At 42.2% G+C, this 25088-nt stretch overlaps 1 long non-coding RNA gene across 1 annotated transcript in view; it reads right to left on the reverse strand.

The window, feature by feature from the left end:
* The window catches only part of LOC124616794, a 195030-nt gene extending 176378 nt beyond the window's left edge, over positions 1-18652 (reverse strand). The window contains exons 1-2 of the long non-coding RNA XR_006979885.1: positions 18527-18652; positions 786-864 (exon numbers count right to left, since the gene is read on the reverse strand). This is a non-coding gene — a long non-coding RNA (uncharacterized LOC124616794). The remainder of the gene's footprint in view (positions 1-785; positions 865-18526) is intronic.
* Between the last annotated feature and the right edge of the window lie 6436 nt (positions 18653-25088).

Here is a 25088-nt window from a genome sequence, read left to right on the forward strand (position 1 = left end):
CTTTCTTGACATAACAGTATGTAAATAATACCAAATCCTGGCAAAACTAAAAAGTAAACTTCTGGGTGATCAAATAAGTATTGATATAAAATACGATCACCTCCTGCTGCAGGGTTGACGAGAGATATGTTTAAATTTTGGCCTCCTGGTAGTATAGTAGTAACACTTGACGAAACTCCTTTCTATGTCCAACACGATATTACATCACGAATCTCACTTAACGTTCCTCTTAAGCAATAGTGAAGAGTATAAAAGTTGTGTTGTCTCAGTAGTATTCCACACACCGATGGACGTCACTTACACTACTGGCCACTAAAATTGCTACACCACGAAGATGACGTGCTACAGACGCGAAATTTAACCGACACGAAGGAGATGCTGTGATATGCAAATGATTAGCTTCCACTCTTGATGAGCTGTTGTATCGTGTTGAAGCTGCATGGGCAGTTGTACCTGTACATGCCAGCCAAGCTCTATTTGACTTGATGCCCAGACGTATCAAGGCCGTTATTACGGCCAGAGGTGGTTGTTCTGGGTACTCATTTCTCAGGATCTATGCACCCAAATTGCGTGAAAATGTAATCACATGTCAGTTCTAGTATAATATATTTGTCCAATGAATACCCGTTTATCATCTGCATTTCTTCTTGGTGCAGCAATTTTAATGACCAATAGTGTACAACAGTCTCGGAAATGTGGGTATGTTTTAAAATATGACGCAGTCTACAACTTTAGAGAATTTCATGAACAGAGTTACGTACTAAAAGAATCAAATAATAACCTACCTTAGGGGCCGGCAGCACATGTCGTTGTCACAGCAGTAGTACCCTTCGGGACAGTAGGAGATACTGTCACACCAGACCACTAAAAAAGAGAAAATAAGAAGATCTTTACACCTTTATGGACTGTGCGTGGACCCTGTAGACATGCCATTCATAGGCAGTTCTCTTACAAATCAACCATTGGTCGCCCCAGACTTGTCGACTCATGGCTCCAGACTGTCACAACATAGTGAATTTTCTTCCAGTCCAAACACAGCACTGGCTTTTCTGCTAAGTTCACGGACCTTTGAGTCGAGGACACTGGGACGCTATATACGCATTCGTTCTCCTACAGATTTGTAGCCGTTAATAGGTTGCTGTTGTGTTTTATTGAGACGCATTTCCATGTGCTCGAGTGATCTGATAGTTCAGATTGTTACACGGAACTTCGATGGAAGTAAAATATTTCAGTCGAAATGTATCGGAAAATTGGTTGCTTTGAAGCAGAACATTACAACTAAATCTACATATTATAAGACAATGCACTCGCTTCACTCTACCGCAGACGCTTAATGCCAGAGTGCGAAGTGCTGTACAGTGGTATAAGTAAGAGGTTTGTGAAATACTGTTTCAATACTGGCAACATGTTTTGTTTATTCTATGAAAGAACGCAGTGTATAATCTCTAGTTGGTACTGCTCACAGTTGTGGTCAAAATGAATGGAACGAATGAGTGTGTCATTAAAGAACTACGTAGCGCTAGGTAACTGTTAATATCGCTGTTGTGCGTTATTTTCTTTGGATTTTAAAGATGGCACTTTTAAATTAGGCATATTTGCAGAGTCACATTTACCTTATTGCTAGTGTTAAATTTTAAATCGAAAATCATAAGCTTCATTTCATAATAATTCTTCGGTTGCTTGGAATTATTCATATGGCGTATATGTAGCTGTAGAATATCAGTAGGGGAATATTTTTAAAATAACATTGAACGTATGTGTGCGTGAGGTTGACATATTCGTATTACTACATCTACATCCATACTCCGCAAGACACCTACCGGTTCTCCCATCTATTCCAGTCTCGTATTGTTCGTGGAAAGAAAAATTGTCGGTTATGCCTTTGTGTGGGCTCTAATCTCTCTGATTCTATCCTCATGGTCTCTTCGCGAGATATACATAGGAGGGAGCAATATACTACTTGACTCCTCGGTGAAGGTATGTTCTCGAAACTTCAACAAAAGCTCGTACCGAGCTACTGAGCGTCTCTCTTGCAGAGTCTACCACTGGAGTTTATCTGTCATCCCCGTAACGCTTTCGCGATTTCTCAAGGATCCTATAACGAAGCGCGCTGCTCTCCATTGAATCTTCTCTATCTCTTCTATCAACCCTATCTGGTACGGATCCCACACCGGTGAGCAGTATTCAAGCAGTGGGCGAACAAGTGTACTGTAACCTACTTCCTTTGTTTTCGGACTGCATTTCCTTAGAATTCTTCCAATGAATCCCAGTCTGGCATCTGCTTTACCGGCGATTAATTTTATATGATCATTCCATTTTAAATCACTCCTAATACCTACTCCCAGATAATTTATGGAAATAACTGCTTCCAGTAGCTGACTTGCTATATTGTAGCTAAATGATAAAGGATCTTTCTTTCTATGTATTCGCAGCACATTAAACTTGTCTACATTGAGATTCAATTGCCATTCCTTGCACCATGCGTCAATTCCTTGCAGATCCTCCTGCATTTCAGAACAATTTTCCATTGTTACAACCTCTCGATATACTACAGAATCATCCGCAAAAAGCTTCAGTGAACTTCCGGTGTTATCCACAAGGTCATTTATATACACTCCTGGAAATGGAAAAAAGAACACATTGACACCGGTGTGTCAGACCCACCATACTTGCTCCGGACACTGCGAGAGGGCTGTACAAGCAATGATCACACGCACGGCACAGCGGACACACCAGGAACCGCGGTGTTGGCCGTCGAATGGCGCTAACTGCGCAGCATTTGTGCACCGCCGCCGTCAGTGTCAGCCAGTTTGCCGTGGCATACGGAGCTCCATCGCAGTCTTTAACACTGGTAGCATGCCGCGACAGCGTGGACGTGAACCGTATGTGCAGTTGACGGACTTTGAGCGAGGGCGTATAGTGGGCATGCGGGAGGCCGGGTGGACGTACCGCCGAATTGCTCAACACGTGGGCCGTGAGGTCTCCACAGTACATCGATGTTGTCGCCAGTGGTCGGCGGAAGGTGCACGTGCCCGTCGACCTGGGACAGGACCGCAGCGACGCACGGTTGCACGCCAAGACCGTAGGATCCTACGCAGTGCCGCAGGGGACCGCACCGCCACTTCCCAGCAAATTAAGGACACTGTTGCTCCTGGGGTATCGGCGAGGACCATTCGCAATCGTCTCCATGAAGCTGGGCTACGGTCCCGCACACCGTTAGGCCGTCTTCCGCTCACGTCCCAACATCGTGCAGCCCGCCTCCAGTGGTGTCGCGACAGGCGTGAATGGAGGGACGAATGGAGACGTGTCGTCTTCAGCGATGAGAGTTGCTTCTGCCTTGGTGCCAATGATGGTCGTATGCGTGTTTGGCGCCGTGCAGGTGAGCGCCACAATCAGGACTGCATACGACCGAGGCACACAGGGCCAACACCCGGCATCATGGTGTGGGGAGCGATCTCCTACACTGGCCGTACACCACTGGTGATCGTCGAGGGGACACTGAATAGTGCACGGTACATCCAAACCGTCATCGAACCCATCGTTCTACCATTCCTAGACCGGCAAGGGAACTTGCTGTTCCAACAGGACAATGCACGTCCGCATGTATCCCGTGCCACCCAACGTGCTCTAGAAGGTGTAAGTCAACTACCCCGGCCAGCAAGATCTCCGGATCTGTCCCCCATTGAGCATGTTTGGGACTGGATGAAGCGTCGTCTCACGCGGTCTGCACGTCCAGCACGAACGCTGGTCCAACTGAGGCGCCAGGTGGAAATGGCATGGCAGCCGTTCCACAGGACTACATCCAGCATCTCTACGATCGTCTCCATGGGAGAATAGCAGCCTGCATTGCTGCGAAAGGTGGATATACACTGTACTAGTGCCGACATTGTGCATGCTCTGTTGCCTGTGTCTATGTGCCTGTGGTTCTGTCAGTGTGATCATGTGATGTATCTGACCCCAGGAATGTGTCAATAAAGTTTCCCCTTCCTGGGACAATGAATTCACGGTGTTCTTATTTCAATTTCCAGGAGTGTATATATATATTGTGAATAACAATGGTCCTACGACACTCCCCTGTGGCACACCTGAAATCACTCTTACTTCTCTCCATTGAGAATGACATGCTGCGTTCTGTTATCTGGGAACTCTTCAATCCAATCACACAATTGGTCTGATAATCCACATGCTCTTACTTTGTTCATTAAACGACTGTGGGGAACTGTATCAAACGCCTTGCGGAAGTCAAGAAACACGGCAACTACCTGGCAACCCGTGTCTATGGCCCTCTGAGTCTCGTGGACGAAGAGCGCGAGCTGAATTTCCCACCATCGTCTTTTTCGAAACCCATGCTGATTCCTACAGAGTAGATTTCTAGTCTCCAGAAAAGTCATTATACTCGAACATAACACATGTTCCAAAATTCTACAACTGATCGACGTTAGAGATATAGGTCTACAGTTCTGCACATCTGTTCGACATCCCTTCTTGAAAACGAGGATGACCTCTGCCCTTTTCCAATCTTGTGGAACGCTACGGTCTTCTAGAGGCCTGCGGTACACCGCTGCAAGAACGGGGGGCAAGTTCTTTCGCGTACTCTGTGTAAAATCGAACTGGTATCCCACCAGGTCCAGCGGCCTTTTCTCTTCTGAGCGATTTTAATTGTTCTTCTATCCCTCTGTCGTCTATTACGATATCTACCATTTCGTCATCTGTGCGACAATCTAGAGAAGGGACTAAAGTGCAGTCTTCCTCTGTGAAACAGCTTTGGAAAAAGACATTTAGTATTTCGAAAGCTAGTATTACTTACTATTTTTCGCGTAATTTTATGTTCTCGAACAAGGTTTAAAAACTCGTTGTGAAGATGTGTTCATCCAACCCCCCCCCCCCCCCCCTCCTCTCATCTCACTCGCCTCCTTCAACGTCCAACGGATAGGACGACTCTGGTTTCCACTCCGCTGCAGAGTATTTCGCGCTTGGGCATTACTGCGGAGCGAATGACAAGTAACCGATGCACGTCAAAGTTTATAAGCTGTACTTTCGAAGGTCATAACTGCGTACTGTCAGAATAATGGTCCAAATTTCCCGCGGGATCAACTGTTGGGGCTGATATATTGCAAAGGGGCTTTTTTAGCCTTAGTATATGAGGTCAAGTTGGTGTTGTTCCCCTGTCAATCAGTCGAAATACACTAACTCGCTCAGCGTACGAGCTCGCGTAATACTGTAAGCAAACCAGCCCCAAACACATGTACTTCAGCTCACAGATTTTTATGCAGCGTCTGCTTCAGTTCTTAACCGGACATTACGAAGGACATTTATGACAGTTTCCCGCGCACGCCGTATAATGGTTGTTTTGCAAATCTGCTCAGTTCAGGTATAAATTAATTATTATGTAAGAAATCAGAATCTACAAAACATGTCGAATGAGTGAATAGGAGCATGTATGACTACTATTTTACAAATAAGCCGAAAATTGTAAGGACGAATGCGGAGCTAATATTACATTTGCGTGTTAGTATTATTGCGTCAATTCGTGACAGTACTGTTGATGTGAAACAGAATTACAAGTGGAACAACATTTTGCTTTTAAAGAGAAAACATTACACATCTTTTGAAACTGAGAACCAGCTCCAGTTTGGCAGTCCGTTTCACATGTCTCCACCTAAGCTGCGTTTAAACTTGTTGCAGGATTCCGAGAGAGTGTGGCGACGAGGACACGTAATGCCTGGCATCTAACTACTCTCTATTGAAAATAATGTCTCCAGATCCGTTTTATGTATTCTCCACATGAGATAGAGTGACTGTGCGGGTCAACGCGACTGGGGTTGGAGTGTGTGCATTAGTGTCATTTTGCAAGTTTCATGCTCACTGTGTGCAACCATTTTATCGATTCTATCCCCATTCGTTTCTGTTACTGTGTGTAAAGGCGCTGATAGCCTCGCCGTTGAGACCCCATAAATTCGAAATACACACTATATACCTTCCAGGTAACGAAACGACACACATACTGTCACTGCGGATGTCGGAAGTTGGGTGCCATGCGATTGGAGTTCCAGAGTAGCGTGATTTGAAATACACGTTACTGACGTATTTACAGAGTGTACTTATCTATACGATGTGGCAAGTGCGAAAATATTTCAGTTCACTGAGTGATATGGCACTGTTCAAAGCTTATTTACTTCAAAGCACAGTCGTCGTAATGTTCGATTGCATTTTCTGTCCACGCACGTTGTTTCACTAGAGACATGCATGCCTTCCACAAGTGAAAACTATGTGAACGTTTAGTGTTGAATTACAAATTACACAAATTTTAAGTCCTAGAAAGAAGAATCATTTGAAACAGTCACTGTGCTAAGAAAGATAGAGGTATAGATATTAGGAAGTAATGAATAACTAAATCACAACATAGAAAACATAGTTCAAATGCTACAGAAGAGTCTGAACAAAGGAGAAACTCTCCATACAAAGATGTGTGTGCATCCACAAAAGATAATGTTATGCATCTGGTGGAACAGAGATCGTGTGGTGCTCTACATATTTTTCATGGTAAACATTTTTTTTCTAATTTCGCACACATCCTTGCTTAAATGAAAATATCACAATAATTATGACCGTTAGCGAGATAATGGGCACTTGATCATAAAGCTGACATATAAAGCTATATGAAACTTAAAAATAATTTTTTTTGTAAATAGTTTCTGTAAAATCGCGTGAGAAACACTACAGAGCTAATGGAGCTCATATGACGTTCTACCTGCAACGGCACTGCTGCACATTGTCTAGCAGGGTAACAAGCATTCTCTGTGTGCATCAGTCCAACATTCTCTGTGTGCACCCATAGGCATGTATAGCTGCAGCGGAGAGCACAAGGAGTCGTAATGCAGACAACAGCTTCTTTTTTTGTTCTTACACTATCCCAATGCGATCTCTTAATTCGTTTAATGCGAAAGTCGTGCATTCTGATAAAAAAAAAAAGAGACCACTCCCATAAGTAGTGATAATCAAGCCTTAAAACCTTCTAGCTATACGACATATGACAACCTCGTGCCCTTGAAAAATAACATTCAGCACAATGAAAAAAATAAGAAGTAAATAATACCTGACTATTGCAGAATCAATTGTAATTCCTAAAGGACAAAAAAATGGCTCTGAGCACTATGGGACTTAACTTCTGAAGTCATCGGTTCCCTAGAACTTAGAACTACTTAAACCTAACTAACCTAAGGACATCACACACATCCATGCCTGAGGCAGGATTCGGATCTGCGACCGTAGCGGTCGCGCGGTTCCAGACTGTAGCGCCTAGAACCGCTCGGCTACCCTGGCCGGCTCCTAAAGGACAGTGTTAAGTTCCTGCTTATAGCATTTAAAGGTGTGATGAAGACGTATCCTCAGTTCTGTAATCGTTGCCTGAGACTTTATAGAATTTGTAAACCATATGACTCAAAATGTAGTTCATGAATGTCCCTTTCATGCAGCATTATAATAATGTACGAAATCTATCTACACAAAAAGGACCAACAGCAGTAGGCTCCCATTGACCTACCTTGATTGGACCAGGAACCTAGTAACATGCAAGGAAAAGTATCATGTAAAGAAGTAAAAAGTAACATGTAAAGAAAAGTCAGGTATTGTAAATGTATTATGAGGTGGGAATTCAATGACTAATTTCCGATACATCCTGAGTGCTTGTGGATCGTAAAGTGAAGCCACAAGGTTCAGCATGATGGCAACCACGTAATGTAGCATGCTCTATTGCCTTAATACAAGGAATGATAAGGTATATATTGAAGTAAATCCGAAAGAAGGGGATTGATAAGCAAATATATTGGCACTAAAAAAAAAAAAAAAAAAAGTAAATGATTTCACAAACCCATTTGCGGCACCCCAACCTACAAGTAGAAGATTCAGACTTACGACAGGTGATAGCAACATCAGTTCTCATCTCACGGTTTTTGGATCAGTAAAAACTAGTTTATACTTCAGGAGAGGGTAACGTCTCTCAACTTAGAGCATGAAGAAGTGAAACTATGAAATGTTATGATATAATCAGCTTCCAATCAACCAAGTGTATGCAGCTTATGAGCTCCAGTGGTTAACACACGGAAATCACAACTGGAGGGACAACGGCTCAGTTCAGCACCCAGCCATCCAGATTTAGGTTTTGCATCATTTCCCTAAATCCGTCCAAGCAAATGCTCGATTGGTTCCTTTGAAAGGGTACGGATGATTTCCTCTCCTACCCTTAAAAATCAATTCGTGCTTGTGCTCCATCTCTAATGGACTCGTTCTAGACAAGACACAGAATCTTCGTCTTACTTCTCCTTTTTTCCACTGCTTGTGGAGTGATCACAACCAAACGATGCCAGTCTAATAACTCCTCCATAACTAAACTTCACCACAGCAGGTAAACTGAAGTGGTCTCGCCCAATTCTTTACTTGTTGTAGAATCTCCACAACAGCATGGACCTCCTTCTGACAAATACTGTCTTCTCTTCAAATGTAGCTCCACCACTTGCATCCAACAGAACACAGAATAGAACATAGGTTTTAATAATGGCTGACATACTGTGTGAGAGATTCCGCAACTGTTCAGATGTGTTTAAAATATTTGTTACTACAGCCTCAGGAGCACATATTCATCTGCATTGCTGATTTTGATCATAAGAAATGATGATCTTCAGATCTAAAAATAAAATGAAAGTATACATTAACGGATAACTATTTACTTAGATGACGTAGAAAAATATTTCAAATTAAAAATGTCCGAATTGTACCTGAAAATTGAAATAACATATACTGACATGGTTTAAAATTTAAAATACAGAAGGTAGTGTCTGACGAATCACAAGTCACGAGAAGTCACGAATCTTCAAAAAGAAGGACATAGAGTTTTGCAATAAACAAATAGCTCAAAAGTGCGCTTATAATCGCATTCCACAGTATCAACCATTATAGTGAATCCATTGCGTAGGAAGCGAATCCGTATGACATGATTGATGGTTAGGGGAGGGAGGAAGGTGGAAAGAGAAATAAAATACTGAATTATTCGTTCTCAAAACGTGACAAAGAGCTGTCTGCAAGAGACAAACAAATAATTTGACATTAAGAAGCGAAATAAATAATGCACTTAACACTAATATATGACAACCCTGGATCAGGCTTGTGAAGAAAGCAAAACATTGAACTAAAACATCGAGTATCCACAGTTTTCCCCTGAGGGCATCTGATGTGTGTTGCGCTTGTGTACATAAGTCTTGGTCTGTTTGCGCTGCACTCATTGGCAGTGTGTCTGAGTGGCAGCACGGCATCTAGTGGAGACTGCGAGTACTCCGTGTTTTAATTAAATGTTTTGTTTTATTCACGCATGTGGTCCACATTTGTCATGTATTAAACTCTTTAGGTTGATTTTTTTTCTGTCTATAGAAATAGTTGTGTTCTTATACATCTTGCATCTAATCCATAATATGCCACTGCAGCAGTAACCCATGACGACGTGTTCACATTTAATTCTGTACATCTCGTTTATTGTGAAGCTTCAGTGCTGCCATCGTGCCGCCATTTTGTTATCCATTTTATGCGTTGGTCAGCAGTTCGTGTGGAACAGTACCAAGAGGTATGGACAACACCCTCCAGCCACCTCAGGTTATCAAAGGTGAAAGTGACACTCATCATGACAGTGCTCCGACTATGAACAATGTTGCTGAACTATGGAGTTCATTGGACAACTGCTCTGTGATCTCGCAATGGACTTCACTTCTGATTCAAGCCAGGCTATTTCCGAGCCACATCAAGGCAAGCAGTCAGATCCACCTTAACTTGTTTTCGCCGAGATGTCATCTGTGCCATCAGTATCAGCACAAAATTCGTCATTCTGTTTCGCCACTTGGGGGAAGAAGCTGATACGATCAGCGATATCATTCACACACCACCTGCGGATGGCAAATTCGAGTGCTGAAAGATCACACTTTCGCTGCCTCACGTACTCCCCAGAAGACCAATTATGCCACATTCTCTACGATGAAGATTTAAAGAACAGAAGTCCATCGTAACTATGGCATCAGCAACACACTGAAATTGTTTTTCACCTAGTACACAATCATACACTGTGTACATTACGTATGGGTCGTCAAGCTACCCCTCCATTTTAACTGGTGTTGGTCGTCCACAAGCAAGAGCCACTAGTTGCACGCATCGAACTTGCGGCTAGACTGTTTCCCATCGCTCGATACAGACAATGTGTAAACGACGTAGTCAACAATGGCGTCGGACGCAACTTACAACCTCAGTAGACGCACAATCGACCTCCTGCCTATCACGAACCGAGTCGAACTCACCCGACCTCTGCCGACCCTGACGTCACCGTTGCCCGCCAGGAGCCCACGAGAAATATGGGCCCCGTAACAAACTAGTGATCTCACACCAGCCGCCGCGCCTGCCATACATCATGAACACTCGGCTCCATGCAGGGACCACGGAAATTCATTATAGTATGTCAATCGATAGTTACCCACATCAGATCGCAAAAGTTGTAAGGTCTTTAAGACATATCACGTTTTGTTATTTGTTCAGAGGTTCCATATTAAGTGTAGAGGCATTTTATTCGGTTAGGAAATTAGTTTTCGATAACAAGACTGACTTACCATGCTCAGCTGCTACGTTTCTAGTGGACGCTCGCTGTCAGGCAGATGTACTATGCCCAACACGTCAATAGCTTTGACGGTTGGCACGTCAAGAGGCTCCTTTGGGATTCAAGTGCATTCGCTTTCGGTCTCATGAAGGAGTGAGTCAAAACATAGAGATATTCAATGTCCTCATCTGGAATTGAACCAGGGGCTATTGTGGCACTAGTCAGTAATGGCAACCATAAAACCACACAGATGCTTCTGCGGATTGATATCAAGGGCCTTTCGGGATTTAGGGATACAAGCACGAATTGAAAAATTCTCTATCTAGCAGTAAAAGTTAGTAACAAAAATGCACACTTTGCCCAGTATTTCCTTTTTAGGTCAACGCATTTTGTTCAACGTTCTTCCTATTGGCATATTCCAGCCATGAATAAGGTTTCTCCAGTCTACCAAATATTTATCTGGACTCTGTTTAGTTTTCTGATTAACATAAGGCTGCTTATCTATCACACGTACTTTTAATAGGATTTTTATGAAGACAATGAAATTGTATTACCTAAAGTGAAACATAAACGTTTTGATAAAATAATTCGTTGTCCGTTTCTCTAGCTAAGAGTGTGATGTTAACGTATAGACAACGTAATTTCTAAACACACGTTCTGTCTTCAAAAATGACCGGCACATAAACTAAGTGTTGTCGCCGTCTTTTGTACACCCTGTACATAACATAAAAGTAGTGTTGTAAGGATAGGGACTGTCTTGGTTTATTTAAAATTTGATTGAAGAATTTAAACACTTTCTCAAACTACGTGAGTAAAAATACTTTTTTGCGCCGTGAATAGGCGAAGTAACTGACTCTCACATACTTTTTTGGGAACTCATTGGTAAAAATATGTGAAAGGCAGTAATATTTCACTACGAAGCTGCTGTTATTATGTTAATACTTTGTTGAGGATCGGGTCACTGACCTGTAAACTAAAGCAACGAACTTATATCGCTAGCGAGGAGATTCAAATGTTCTTTTGTTTAACAGTATTGATATGCGCGTAAATGATCCGAATTTATTGATATTTTACATCTACGTTACAAACGTTCGCGCAGAAATTATGAAATATTAATTGCTTTGTCTTTATTTGTTACTTATTTTTGCCCTAAAAACGAATTTCACAACGTCTTTTTACGTATTCTAGAATTTTAATGCAACCGAACACACTAAACTACGCAGCAAACATTTTTCATTTGTTAACTCATTGTTTCGTTGCTTCTTGGTTGAACTGCATAACAATAAAAGAAAAACAGTGTTTATTTATTTAGTTGACCCGTTTTCGGTTTACAAGAACATCTTCAGACTTTAATTGACTTTTGTAAGTAGGCTGTTTAGTTTTTTATATTGGTAACGCCACGTAGCGCTCTGTATGAAAATCACTGGCTGTGCTGTGTGCAGTCTGTGGCTGGTTGGCATTGTTGTAATATTCGCTATTGTAGAGTTTGGCAGTTGGATGTGAACAGCGCGTAGTGTTGCGCAGTTGGAGGTGAGCCGTTTTGAGAGCGGATGATCTGGACGTGTGTCCATCAGAGACAGTAAATTTTTAAGACTGGATGTCATGAACTGATATATATATATATATATATATATATATATATATATATATATATATATATAATGACTTTTGAACACTATTAAGGTAAATACATTGTTTGTTCTCTATCAAAATCTTTCGTTTGCTACTATGCCTATCAGTAGTTAGAATCTTTTATGTAGCTGGCAGTATTGGTCCTCGCTGTCTTGCAGTAGTTCGAGTAACGAAGATTTTTGTGAGGTAAGTGATTCATGAAAGGTATAGGTTATTGTTACTCAGGGCCATTCTTTTGTAGGGATCACTGAAAGTCAGATTGTGTTGTGCTAAAAATATTGTGTGTCAGTTTATTGATGATCAGAATAAGTAAAGAGAGAAATGTCTGAGTACGTTCAGTTTTGCTCAGCTGTTTAAAAATCAAATAACGTAAGGGGTTTACCAGCACAGTAATTCATTAATTTTTCTAAGGGGACGTTTCAACTTTCGTCATCAATTATGTTACAATACTATTGTAAACAAAGCTAGAAAAGGTATTACACATCAAGACTGAACTAAAAGTGCCAAAATATCCTTGGGCCATTTTGAACAACATTTTTTGAACAGAGAACCATTGAGTGCAAATGTTAAGTACTAGTTCACATATGTCGATAATCACTGTATATGTGAACAGTCACTACAAGTCAGCTTGCCATATTTATTCACAGCTAAAACTATCAACAGAAAACTATTCAGCCAAAATTTAAATTGGCAACAAATCGATAAACCTTCTGGATCCAGCTGTTGACAACAGTCCAGAAACATATTGTTTCAAAATTTATAGAAAATGTGCAGGTCCGGCACAGTAATTCCTTCTTGCTCACAATACCCAGCAACACACGAACACGCATTTTTTCATTAAGTGGAGCACAGTCTCATATCTGTTCCCGTGTCCAAATAAGATTTCAAAGCACAGTCAGACAATGCTGTCCTGGCTAAACACAGCTTGCATAGGATATAAACATTGAAAATTGTATCCCTTCTCTGAGCCCCATGTCCTGCCCTTCCACTGTATGTAGGAAGTGCTGTACAGTACTATCCTTAGGACAAATACCACAGAGTGCAGGAAAAACACTAATATCTTATAACTTTAGGTTTTCCTACTACACCACACCCAGTTACTAGCCAACAATGGGGTATATAAGATTTACTGTCCTGATTCTGGTAAGTTTTATATTGATCAGTCAGGCAGAGATATAGCAACTAGTCTGGCTGAAAATAAACACAGCTAGAGGCTGCAGAATTACTGCTCCACATTTGCTGAACATGTACTGAATGAGGGCCGCAACTATCAGCCAGTCACATGACCTTCACTTAGCAAACAAATTACGAAAACGCAACCTGTTGGAAGCCCTGGACACGAATAAACATCTGGCACACAACAATGATTTAGTACTAAATGTGCAAACACAGTCCAATACTTCGCTTCGTCTAAACTTCACTTAACCCTTTCAGTTTTCCAATACTTCCCACACTGTCTGTCCCTTCATATACTCTTCCATTTTCTTGCAATTATTTATTTTTATTTTATTGTGATTGCGCATGTACTCCATACATTCTGTTGTTACAGTTGCCAATTCTATCTTTCTATAGGACTTTCAACACATAATAGGGTTTCAAACTGTTCTTTAGTAGTCTTAACAAGTAATCATTTTATTTTATTGGCATTGTTGATTTAATGTTTAATAATACATTGTTCAGTTTTTACCGTTTTAACTGGATTACCAACGCACTGTAACATTTACTGTGAGTTTGTACCTCAGTCTAGATGAGTAACATCTTTTCCAACATTGCTCACAAATTAAGTCTGATGATGGTCTTATAAACCGAAAATTTGGTAGTTCAGTAAATTAAACCTGTAGGACAGACACAATATTGTGTTTCCATTTATAAGTTGTCATTTAACACCAGGACCTGTGGCGTTGCAAGAAAAGCAAGATGCTATACTGTCAGTATTTAATGATAAAAGAGAAAATCACAGTTTCAGAAAAATACTCATGGCGTTTCTTTTTGTCGGACATTGAAATGTAAGCACTGTCATCGTTAAATTGAAAAATAAATTGAGATTCTGAGGATACAAAATGATAATATAAGCTGATTCACTGCAATAATTTTCTTGATACTCTGTACTCTCCAATGCATCCGCTTCTTGTCTCAAGATTCTTCATTGTCTCTACCAGATTTAGTGAAAACGTCTATTTTTTTCTAAAATCCGGACCTTATAGTAAATATAGAATGAATGCCATATCTATTTATGTATTCTATCTACGTATTTACCCGTTTGAAAACATATTCCCACCAAACATAGTATCGGAAATTCACTGCCCAAAAGGTAATTCTGACGCTTGTAAAAGCTATATACAGAAAGAACACAGAAAGAACTGTAAATGCATTACTTAATGGTTCCTTATTTATGCTTTTTGCTGACAAATGTTGAAACGACAACCGTTGCAGCAATTCTTGGTATATCACTGAAACATCAAGGCTTACATTAGCTGGACTCACACTCTACATAATATCAGATGAGTTGCTTGCCTTACAGGAAACCTTAATATCTGCCAAGTCGAAGAAACAGTGGTCATAATATCTCACATCATATCAGCCCTCCAATTAATTAGGAAGCACAACAATTACACAAATCCATTAGCTGTCGCAATGACATAATATTCGCGATGAAGCGAAAACATCGAAAATTCGTAATGTCGGGGATGAAAGACAGATTTTGCAATCAGACACCCACGCTAAGCAACCATCAGCAAAGGGTGTCCCAGTAACGTCAGATAACAGCTGATAGCGGTATGGAAGATCGAAAGGTCAAGAACATTTAAAAGCATAGGCAGATATAGGTGTTTGGGAAAATTTCTCCGGTTATCAAGCAAGTCGTAGTGTCGTGTCGTAGCAACGTTTCGACGAGTTTCCTACTCGTCGTCTTCAGGTATATGCGTAATTCATCTGTGTAACTGATGAATCAGCGAGTTTGACTGCCATGCGGAGCACCTGGGGTGAATTCTTACCGCTGCCAGACATTTTTCCTTTGTGTGAAGACTCAGTATCATGAGCCGAAATGATGAGCCGATTGAATGAAAAGTAGCGACGCGGAAGTTCGGAAAGCTGACAACGGTTTCCGAATGACGCCATACGCCACACAATGATACGATCGACGGATGGCGTCGTTTCTTCCTCTGGGGCTGTTCGTGGAGTATAACATGTTATGCTTTAATCATACAATAATCTCGGGAACGCTCTGGTATGTTGGGATGAAAGAAACAAGAAGTTTCGCAATAGCTATTGCGAGGCTAAAGTGTAGTCATCGCCTGATTAAAGAAACAACTCCATATCTTCACTCCATGTAATGTGAGCCACATGTTTTAGAGTGTGATAGGGATGCACTGCAAATAAAACTATCTTTAACTTGGAGGATTTGCTCATCACTTCCCAACAAGTCTGCAAACCTTACCAGCTGATAATGATGTGGCGACGTATATACTATTGTACAAATTTGTGCCGGCCGCGGTGGCCGAGCGGTTCTAGGCGCTTCACTCCGGAACCACGCGGCTGCTACGGTCGCAGGTTCGAATCCTGCCTCGGGCATGGATGTGTGTGATGTCCTTAGGTTAATTAGGTTTACGTAGTTCTAAGTTTAGGGGACTGATGACCTCAGATGTTAAGTCCCATAGTGCTTAGAGCCATTTGAACCATTTGTACATGTTTGTAATCAACAACAAAATCTGACAACACAAAATTGATCTGTTAAACTAATAAAACTTGGAATGCATCTTGAACATTCGAGTGCCTTTAGGAATAGAATCAAAATATTCATTCCTGCAGGCTTACAGTGAGGTGATAAAAGTCATAGGATAGCTCCTGATATCGTGTCTGACTTAACGTTTGTCCGGCATAGTGCTGTAACTCGACGTGGCATAGACTCAACAAGTCGCTGGAAGTCACCTGAAGAAATATTAAGCCACGATGCCCCTATAGCCGTCCAAATTGCCATAGTGTTCCCGGTGCAGGATTTTTTGCACGAACTCACCTCTCAATCATGTCCCATAAATTTTCGACGGGATTCATATCAGGTGATCTGAATAGCCAGATCGTCGGCTCGAAATGTCCAGAATGTTCTGACAGGGCGCATTGTCATCCATAGAAGTTCCGTTATTGTCTGGAAACCTGAAGTCCATGAATGGCAACACATGCTCTCCCAGTAGCCGAACGTAACCATTTCGAGTCAATTATTGATTCAGTTGTACCAGAGGTCCCAGACTAGAACTACGTAAACCTAATTAACCTAAGGACATCACACACATCCATGCCCGAGGCAGGATTCGAACCTGCGACGGTAGCAGCCGCGTGGTTCCGGACTGAAGCGCTTAGAACCGCTCGGCCGGCACAAATTTGTACAATAGTATATACGTCCCCACATCATTATCAGCTGGTAAGGTTTGCAGACTTGTTGGGAAGTGATGAGCAAATCCTCCAAGTTAAAGATAGTTTTATTTGCAGTGTATCCCTAACACACTCTAAAACATGTGGCTCACATCGCATGGAGTGAAGATATGGAGTTGTTTCTTTAATCAGGCGATGATTACACTTTAGCCTCTACATAAACACAGCCCACACCATTATGGAGCCACCAGGTGCTTGCACAGTGCCTTGTTGACAACTTGCGTCCATGGCCTCGTGAGGCCTGAACCACACTCGATCCTGACATCAGCTCTTACCAACTGAAATTGGGACACATCCGACCAGGCGATGGTTATCCAGTCGTATAGGGTCCAGTCCATACGGCCACAAGCACGGGAAAGGCGCTCTAGACGGTCATCTGCTTCCATAGCCGATTAACGCCGTATTTCACCGCACTGACCCAACAGGTACGTCCGTCCTACGTCCCACACTGATTTCTGCGGTTATTTCACACTGTGTCGCTTGTCTGTTACCACTGACAATCCTATGCAAACGCCGCTGCTCTCGGCCGTTAAGTGAAGGCCGTCGCCCACTGCCTTGTCCGTGGTAAGAAAATGGTTCAAACGGCTCTGGGCACTATGGGACTTAACATCTGAGGTCATCAGTCCCCTAGAACTTAGAACTACTTAAACCTGACTAACCTATGGACATCAAATACATCCATGACCGAAGTAGGATTCGAACCTGCAACCGTAGCGGTCGCGCGGTTCCAGACTGAAGCGCCTGGAACAGCTCGGCCACAACAGCCGGCCCGTGGTAAGAGGTAATGCCCGAAGTTTGGTATTCTCGGCACACTCTTGACACTGTGGATCTCGGAATATTGAACTACCTACCGATATCGGAAATGACATGTACCATGTGTCTAGCTCCAGTTGCTATTCCGTATTTAAAATATGTTCAAATGGTTCTGAGCAGTATGGGACGTAACTTCTTAGGTCATCAGTCCCCTAAAACTTAGAACAACTTAAACCGAACTAACCTAAGGACATCACACACATCCATGCCCGAGGCAGGATTCGAACCTGCGACCGTAGCGGTCGCGCGGCTCCAGTCTGTAGCGCCTAGAACTGCTCGGCCACTTACGCCGGTTTAAAATCTGTTAATTCCCATCGTGTTGCCGTAATCTCACTGTAAACCTTTTCAAATGAATCACCTGTGTATATATGACAACTCCGGCAACGCACTGCCCTTTTATACCTCGTGTATGCGATACTACCGCTATCTGTATATGTTCATATCGCTATCCCATGTCTTTTGTCACCTCAGTGCATACTCGGTGTTTAATGCGTACTGGGATGGGTGGAACATACGTTTACAATTATAAAATGAGATTTTTTTCAATTTATACCTGTCTGTCAGTCAGACTACTCTGCGTTTCCAACATTATAGTCTTCATCTGATCCACTCTTTTGCGCTAAATATTGTATGTGAAAGTTTTTACTCTGGTAATACTATGTCACTTTTTACCTGTACTTTCTTTATAATGTTGTATAATTTTGAAGTATTGTAACTCAAAGAATAAAAAGAAAGAACACTTGTAAGGAGAAAAAAACTATAGTGACGTATTCTAATAGAATACGTCACTCGGTTGTTGATATCAATACCGTATATCGGCCACAAATGAGAGAAACTATGAGCTCCACTTGGCACTGTAACGACAGAGACACGGACTTACTCAGCCCGCGACATGACTGCCACGGTTCGAAAGCTCGGCTTAGCCGAGACGGGGACACTTGCGTTCTATCCAGGCTGGTACGGCTAAGCCATTAGCAACAGCGGCTGCATGCTATATACGTAGGCAAGTACATCACAGAATAAACAAACCTGACAAGACACGCTGAACTTGGACGCACAGAACTAGAGCAACAAGCAAGAACATCACTGTTCTCTGGGCGGCCATGCTTTATCAAACGTCTCTTCTAGCGCAGGTCAAATCGGGCACTGCTGAAGGGGCTGGGAATTCTTACTTTATGTACAGAGAACTTTATCTGAACATGAGCGTGATAGTCTTATTGTCGCATGCTGTGCGTCGTTGCATCTAGAGATAACGCAGCTGTGATTCCCATGTATTAATGCTAGATAACTCAAAAGTACCGGGAAAACTTCTGATAAGAGGGTATAGTCGCGTGTGCACAGCGGTGGAACTAGAGGTTGCTTTCGAAGGTACTCGGTTGTACAGCCGAAATTACTCCTGCAGACTATATAATATTTCAAAGAGGCAGCTGCGACTGTGGGGAAATATTCATAGGATTCCGTGTCTCAATCACTAAAAACGGAACCTTTGTAGGATCACTTTGTTGTCGTGTGTCTGTCCATCGAACTGTTTAAAAGTCCGTCCGCTGTGACAGAGCGGTTCTAGGCGCTTCAGTCCGGAACCGCGCTGCTGCTACGGTCGCAGGTCCGAATCCTGCCTCGAGCATAGATGTGTGTGATGTCCTTAGGTTAGTTAGGTTTAAGTAATTCTAACTCTAGGGGGCTGATGACCTCAAATGTTAAGTCCCATAGTGCTTCCAGTCGTTTGAACCATTTGAAACTGTTCAAAACTCCTTTTCTCAGGAATGGGTAGACATATCAATGTTGAAATTTAGGTCACTTACTAAAGTCTATAGCCCTTTGGTGGTGTTAGAAGGTTAAACTTTCAAGTCAGTGTAACCAAAAGATGCGGACGTGTATGTCACATTGAAACATCCCCTTAGAAAAATTTATAAATGACTGTGCTTAAAGTGACACACAATATTTTTAGCGCAACGCAATGTGACTTTCAATAATCCCTACAAAAGAATGGCCCTGACTAACAATAACCTATACCTTTCATGAATCACTTACCTCATAAAAATCTTCGTTACTCAAACTACTGCAATACAGCTTGTGCCAATACTACCAGCTGAATAAAAGATTCTAACTACTGAAGGCACTAACTTCTGATAGGCATAGTTAGCAAATGAAAGACTTTGATAGAGTGCAAACAATGTATTTACCTTAATAGTGTTCAAAAGTCATTATATATATATATATATATATATATATATATATATATATATATATAATCAGTTCATGACATCCAGTCTTACAAATTTACTGTCTCTGATGGACACACGTCCAGATCATCCGCCCTCAAAACTCCGCCATCTCTCTCCCCACATCCACCACTGCTGCCGGCTCACCTCCAACTGCGCAACGCTACGCGCTGTTAATAGCCAACTGCCCAACACTACAATGGCGAATGTTCCAACAATGCAAAGCAGCCACAGACTGCACACAGCACAGCCAGTGATTTTCATACAGAGTGCTACGTGGCGTTACCAATATAAAAACCTAAACAGCCTACTTACAACATATTTTGATACTGGTCAACTCGCGCGACCGCTACGGTCGCAGGTTCGAATCCTGCCTCAGGCATGGATGTGTGTGATGTCCTTAGGTTAGTTAGGTTTAGGTAGGTCTAAGTTCTAGGGGACTGATGACCTCAGAAGTCAAGTCCCATAGTGCTCAGAGCCATTTGAACCTTTTTTTTTTTTTTTTTTTTTTTTTTTTTTTTTTTTTTTTCTTTTTTTTTGTCAACTCACTCGTAAGAGCCTGTTGCTTACTTGCCGTTGGTCTAGAATCATGAAATCTGGCAAGAAGCAGCATTTCACAGTAAAGGCAAAGGGAAAAGTCGAAAATTGTGTATTTTTAATTATATCACATGAAAAAAAATCTTTCTTATTTGTTATCTGTCTGTCTGTCCGTCTGTCTGTTAAGTTACTTTTTCTCAGGAAACAGTTGACGTGCCGAGTTGAAATAATGTCGCATGCTGATGACTGTAAAAATGTGAATCTTCTAAGTCAATGCAATCAAAAGATACGGTCATTTACGTCACAAATTTTGATACAAACTCACTCATTTAAATATGTGGGGCACTACCCCTTGACGTAGAATCATGAAACTTGGCAAGAAGGAAGGTTTCACACTACAAGTAAAAGAAAACTGTTAATTTGTACCCGTGGTCTAACATCCTCGGTCCTGGGTTCGAAACGTTAGCGGCTGAAGAGTTCCGGCATAATAAGTCACCCTCATTCTGCCAGCGCCCTTGTCAAAGGCGGCGGAGTAGCGGACAGAGATTAAGGGCACTCTCTTGTCCTAGGGGTAGGAAACTGCCCATAAAGGCGGAAGAATCAGCAATGATCAGCGGCGTGAGGTGCAGAAGGCATGTCGCTTGTATCCACAGGACATGTGGCCTGTAACTGAAGAAGTGTCATGATGATCTCTCCATTGAAAAAAGATTCCGGAATAGTCACCCATTCGGATCTCCGGGAGGGGACTGCCAAGAGGGAGGTTACCATGAGAAAAAGACTGAATAATCAACGAATGGATAACGTTCTACGAGTCGGGCGTGGAATGTAAGAAGCTTGAACTCTTCCTACAGAGTTCAAGCTTCTTACATTCCACGCCCGACTATAAAATCTGAAAAGGGAAGTGCAAAGGCTCATCTAGATATACTACGGGTCAGTGAAGTGAAATGTTAAGAAGACAAAGATTTCTGGTCAGATGAGTAGAGGGTAATATCAACAGCAGCAGAAAATTGTGCAATGGCAGTAGAATCCGTTATGAATTGGAAGGTAGGGCAGAGAGTGTGTTACTGTGAACAGTTCCGTTATAGGGTTGTTGTTATCAGAATCGAAAACAAACCAACACCGACAACGCTAGTTCAGGTACACATGCCGACGTCGCAAGCTGAAGATGAAGAGAGAGAGAAAGAACATGAGCATATTGAAAGGGTAACACTGTTCGTAAAGCGAGATGAAAATCTAATAGTCATGGGGGACTGCAATGCAGTTGTAGGGGAAGGAGAAGAAGAAAAGGTTGCAAGACAATATAGGCTTGGGACGACGAATGAGAGAGGAGAAAGACTAATTGAGTTCTGTAATAAAATTCAGCCAGTATTAGCAAATACTCTGTTCAAGAATCACAAGAGGAGAAGGTATACTTTGGAAAGGGCCGGTAGATAGTGAAAGATTTCAGTTAGATTACATCATGGTCAGAAAGAGATTCCAAAATCAGTTACTGGATTGTAAGGCGTACCCAGGATCAGATATAGACTCAGATCACAATATAGTAGTGATGAGGAGTAGGCTAAAGTTTAAGACATTAGTCAGGAAGAAACAATACGCAAAAAAGTGGGATACAGAAATAATAAGGAATGACGAGATACGCTTGAAGTTCTCTAAGGCTATAGATACATCAGTAAGGAATAGCTCGGTAGGCAGTACAAATGGACATATCTAGAAAGGGCCATCAAAGAAGTTGGAAAGAATAACATTCCATCAGAATTTCTAAAATCATTGGGCGAAGTGGCAACAAAACGACTATTCACTTTGGTGTGTAGAATGTATGAGTCTGGCGACATGTCATCTGACTTTCGGAAAAATATCATCCACACAGTTCCAAGCTGACAAGTGCGAGGATATCGCACAATCAACTTAACAGCTCACGCATCCAAGTTGCTGAGAAGAATAATATACAGATGAATGAAAAAGAAAATTGAGGACGTGCTAGATGACGATCAGTTTGGCTTTAGAAAAGATAAAGGCACCAGAGAGGCAATTCTGACGTTGCGGTCGATAATGGAAGCAAGACTAAAGAAAAATCAAGACACATTCATAGGATTTGTCGACCTGAAAAAAGCGTTCGACAATGTAAAATGGTGCAAGATCTTCGAAATTCTGAGTAAAATAGGGGTAAGCTATAGGGAGAGAGGGTTATATACAATATGTACAAGAGCCAAGAGGGAATACGAGGTGCATTCAAGTTCTAAGGCCTCCAATTTTTTTCTAATTAACTACTCACCCGCAATCGATGAAACTGGTGGTACTTCTCGACGTATTCGCCCCACAGACGTACACATTTTTCACAACGCTGACGCCATGATTCCATGGCAGCGGCGAAGGCTTCCTTAGGAGTCTGTTTTGACCACTGGAAAATCGCTGAGGCAATAGCAGCACGGCTGGTGAATGTGCGGCCACGGAGAGTGACTTTCATTGTTGGAAAAAGCCAAAAGTCACTAGGAGCCAGGTCAGGTGAGTAGGGAGCATGAGGAATCACTTCAAAGTTGTTATCACGAAGAAACTGTTGCGTAACGTTAGCTCGATGTGCGGGTGCGTTGTCTTGGTGAAACAGCACACGCGCAGCCCTTCCCAGACGTTTTTGCTGCAGTGCAGGAAGGAATTTGTTCTTCAAAACATTTTCGTAGGATGCACCTGTTACCGTAGTGCCCTTTCGAACGCAATGGGTAAGGATTACGCCCTCGCTGTCCCACAACATGGACACCATCATTTTTTCAGCACTGGTGGTTACCCAAAATATTTTTGGTGGCGGTGAATCTGTGTGCTTCCATTGAGCTGACTGGCGCTTTGTTTCTGGATTGAAAAATGGCATCCACGTCTCATCCATTGTCACAACCGACGAAAAGAAAGTCCCATTCATGCTGTCGTTGCACGTCAACATTGCTTGGCAACATGCCACACGGGCAGCCATGTGGTCGTCCGTCAGCATTCGTGGCACCCACCTGGATGACTATTTTCGCATTTTCCGGTCGTCATGCAGGATTGTGTGCACAGAACCCACAAAAATGCCAACTCTGGAGGCAATCTGTTCAACAGTCATTCGGCGATCCCCCAAATAATTCTCTCCACTTTCTCGATCATGTCGTCAGACCGGCTTGTGCGAGCCCGAGGTTGTTTCGGTTTGTTGTCACACGATGTTCTGCCTTCATTAAACTGTTGCACACACGAACGCACTTTCGACACATCCATAACTCCATCACCACATGTCTCCTTCAACTGTCGATGAATTTCAATTGGTTTCACACCACACGAATTCAGAAAACGAATGATTGCATGCTGTTCAAGTAAGAAGAACGTCGCCATTTTAAGTATTTAAAACAGTTCTCATTCTCGCCACTAGCGGTAAAATTCCATCTGCCGTACGGTGCTGCCATCTCTGGGACGTATTGACAATGAACGCGGCCTCATTTTAAAACAATGCGCATGTTTCTATCTCTTTCCAGTCCAGAGAAAAAAAATCGGAGGCCTTAGAACTTGAATGCTCCTCGTAATAAGAGTGGACGATCAAGAATGATGTGCTGGGATTGAACAGGATGTAAGGCAGGAATGTATTCTTACGTCCCTACTGTTCAGTCTGTACATCGAAGAAGCAATGATAGAAATAAAAGCAAGATCCTGAGGGAAAGAGAAGAAGAACTGCATGATCTACTCAATGGAATGAACTATCTAATGAATACAGAATATGGACTGAGAGTAAATCGAAGAAAGACAAAAGTAATGAGAAGTCGCAGAAATGAGAACAACGAGAAACTTAACAGCAGGACTGATGGTCACGAAGTAGATGTAGTTAAGAAATTCTGCTACTTAGATAGTAGAATAACCAATGTTGGATGGAGTAAGGAGAACATCGAAAGCAGACTAGCAATGGCAAAAAGGGCTTTCCTGACCAAGAGAAGTCTACCAGTATCAAACATAGACCTTAATTTGAGGAAGAAATTTCTGAGAATGTACGTCTTGAGTACAGCATTGTATGGTAGTGAAAAATGTACGGTGGGAAAACCGGAAGCATTTGAGGTGCGGTGTTACATAAGAATATTAAAAATTAGGTGGACTGATAAGGTAAGGAATGAGGAGGTTCTGTGCAGGATCGGAGAGGAAAGGAATACGTGGGAAACACTGACAAGGAGAAGGGACAGGACGATAGGACGTTTGTTTAGACATTGGGGAATGACTTCCATGGTATTAGAAGGAGCTGTAGAGGGCCAAAACTTTGGAGGAAGGCAGAGATTGGAATACATACAGGAAATAATTGAGGACGTACGTGCTACTCTGAGATGAAGAGGTTAGCACAGGAGGTGAATTTGTGGCGGGCCGCATCAAACCAGTCAGAAGACTGATGACCAAAAAAAAAAAAAAATCTGTCGTGACGAATGACGCAGGGTATACATTAGCCACTACTTCGCTTCATAAATACCCCAGCAGTTAAGCTTGTAAAGGACCCCACATACGCTACTGCATGCTCGACAATCACGCTCGCGTAAGCGTGCTTGCTCAAGCGTGCACAAATTCCTCGTGCCTCCACAAGACTCAAGCACGCACTTACGAGCATCAGTTTGTTTACATTGGAAAATGTTGAGGACAGACAACGATGCGCTTGCTGTTGCAGCCTTTATGCTTGTTTTACGGAAAAAGCAAGAGGAAACGCGATATGTGGAGTAAAGAGTTGCTTAAGAAACGAAAATCGTATTCTCATACAAATTTACTGAGTGAATTGAAGATATATCCTCGTGATTGGCATAATTACCTCAGGACGAGTGAGGAAACGTATTTGAATCTTTTGTCGC

The sequence above is a fragment of the Schistocerca americana genome, chromosome 5, assembly GCF_021461395.2.
Source record: "Schistocerca americana isolate TAMUIC-IGC-003095 chromosome 5, iqSchAmer2.1, whole genome shotgun sequence".
NCBI classification, from domain to species: domain Eukaryota; kingdom Metazoa; phylum Arthropoda; class Insecta; order Orthoptera; family Acrididae; genus Schistocerca; species Schistocerca americana.